Source organism: Apis dorsata, unplaced genomic scaffold, assembly GCF_000469605.1.
Source record: "Apis dorsata unplaced genomic scaffold, Apis dorsata 1.3 scaffold_251, whole genome shotgun sequence".
Taxonomy (NCBI): domain Eukaryota; kingdom Metazoa; phylum Arthropoda; class Insecta; order Hymenoptera; family Apidae; genus Apis; species Apis dorsata.
In genome coordinates, this window is record NW_006263529.1 from 147,981 (window position 1) to 150,385 (window position 2,405).

The window sequence follows — 2,405 nt, forward strand, 5'->3', positions numbered from 1 at the left end:
ATTTTTTTTAATCCGAAATAAATTATCGTCGAAACGAAAATCTTTTCTGATAATTCGATCAATAATTCAAATGTTTTTTTTCAATTAATCACGTAAGACGGTTTTCTCTCACGATTCTAGATATCGAGGGTAGATTTCTTTGACAATATTAAAACCTTCGATCTGGGAACACTGTCGCGCAACACTCACCATAGAAACTCTCCGTTTGTAGACTCTAATTAAAAAAGTCTTGTTTGCTCCCATCGATCTCGTCTACTACTACTTTGTTGATTACCCCCCCACCTCCTCCACTACACCCCCTTTTGTCACCAGTTTGCAACCAGATTAAATACCCTTCTTCTTCTTCTTCTTCTTCTTTTTTTTTTTTTTTTTTTCATATCTAACTGTACAACATTGATACCTCCTTATAATTTTAGAATTATACTAATCTCACACAAAACCAATTAGCATCTTTAGCATAGATACAGGCATGTGGCATTTGAATAGCTTCTATGTTCACGTATGTACATACACGTTTATACGCTGCATAGGAGCACAGACGTTGCGGAGGGACGAAGAGAAAGGATATTTAAAAAGAAAAAGAGAGAGAGAGAAAGAGAGAACAAAGAAGGAGAAAGAGAAAGAATTGAAACAAAGAGATAAAGGAGGGGGAGGGGCAGGAAAATGAAAGAAAGAAAAGAGAGAGAGAGAGAGAGAGAAATGAAAATAAAGAGAAAAGAAGAGAAAATGGAAAGAATTTATTGGCAGAGTGTTTGGTCTCATAGGTTTTCCTCCAATTTTTTTTTTTTTTCTCCATCCCTGGTTCTGGTAGTTCCTCATAGTGCTTGATGACTTAGTACACGTTCTGCTATGTTTTTTTTTATTACGTTCACGAACAATTGGATACATAATATCCGTTTTTACTTGTTCTATCTTTTCAACGCGTCAGATGATGTGAGTATGTATATAAAGGATGAAATTATATTCGTGTGTTGAAGGCACGCTGTTCTTTTGAATATTTCCTCGGGATAAGATTGTATCGATCAGGTTCTATTCGATAGGTGAAATTATCATACATACACGTTTCATATAGTTCTTGTAGTGAACTTGTAGTTACGTATTGGGCCGTGATCGAGAATTTACGTGCGATTTCCGTGTTTTGAAATTTTTCTGCATGCATTTTCTATTCGAGGAAAAATGAATCGAATTGCAATTATAAACTATAATAATAATAGAATTCAGAATAAAAGTTAGAAATAAGAGAAGATTTCTCTCGCAATTGCGAAGAATTCTATTTTTCATTTAAAATATTCATTTTTTTTTTTTAAACATAATGCTAAACCGCTTCTTACTTTTGCTATGGAGTAATAGAAAAAGAAAAACGCGTTAAGAAATTTTGAGGAAAAATTAATCAAAATTTGATTCAAACTTTTGATTAATTTAATTTCGAATAATCGTAAATTCGTTTTAAGAATCATTCGATAGCTCTGCGTTTTGCTTTTTGCAAAAGTGCAAGTAAGAGTAAAATTTGCATTGTTCTTATCGCTTTTATTTTACGAGAATAGTAGTATTGATGCAAATATTTTTTTCGAAATAAGGATTAGCGTATGTGTTTCGACACTACAGGAACAAAACGTGTCCGACGTCTTGTCCTGGTTCATGTAGGGCGGAATGTTACGCAAACACTCTGTATGGCTCAGGACGATACGTCTGGCTCGTCCAACCAACAGATTTTGATAAATTGTCATGCTGTGTAACATTCAGGGCATCGTTAATTTCAAAAATTAAAGATTAATCAGAAGTAAATTAATAGTCAAATAAATAATTATTCAAATTTTATTTGCAATATTTTCGTAATTTTTTTAACTAGATTTCCAAATCAAAATTTTCAAAAACTCGTTAAAATTGTAACAATATTCAATATTGAGAAATTCATCGATCAATCTCAGTCTTTTATACCAACTTGGAAAAATGAATATTCAATTTCTATTTAATATTCGTACAGATTAATTAAATTTATAATTAATTACAATTGCACAAAATAATTGTATCGAATTATTTTGTGTGAAAATCGCACAATTTTTTTAAATTATCTTAATAAAAAATTACAAAAGATAACATAACACACGTATGCTTGTTCAATATACTTCGAAGACTTTTCGAGCATAGGAATCTACAATTTTCCATTATTCTAGATCGACTTAACTTCGAAATTGAATACGATAATTTATGTTGTTGCTTTCCTTTATTTTGTTGTAAATTTGTGTTTTTAAAAATTTGTAAATAACATTTATTGTCTATATGTATAAAAACATGCTTATAACATTCTTTAGACTTTCGATATACATATGTACATATACAAAGTGTCATGTGTGAATTCAACCAATTTTTTTTCTATTCTTATTCTTTTTTTTTTTTTTTTTTTT

The 2,405-nt window shown here is 30.5% G+C and overlaps 1 protein-coding gene across 12 annotated transcripts in view; it reads left to right on the forward strand.

The window, feature by feature from the left end:
* LOC102674389 (glutamate-gated chloride channel) overlaps positions 1–2,405 on the forward strand; it is a 35,030-nt gene that overhangs the window by 9,991 nt on the left and 22,634 nt on the right. The window lies entirely within an intron of this gene.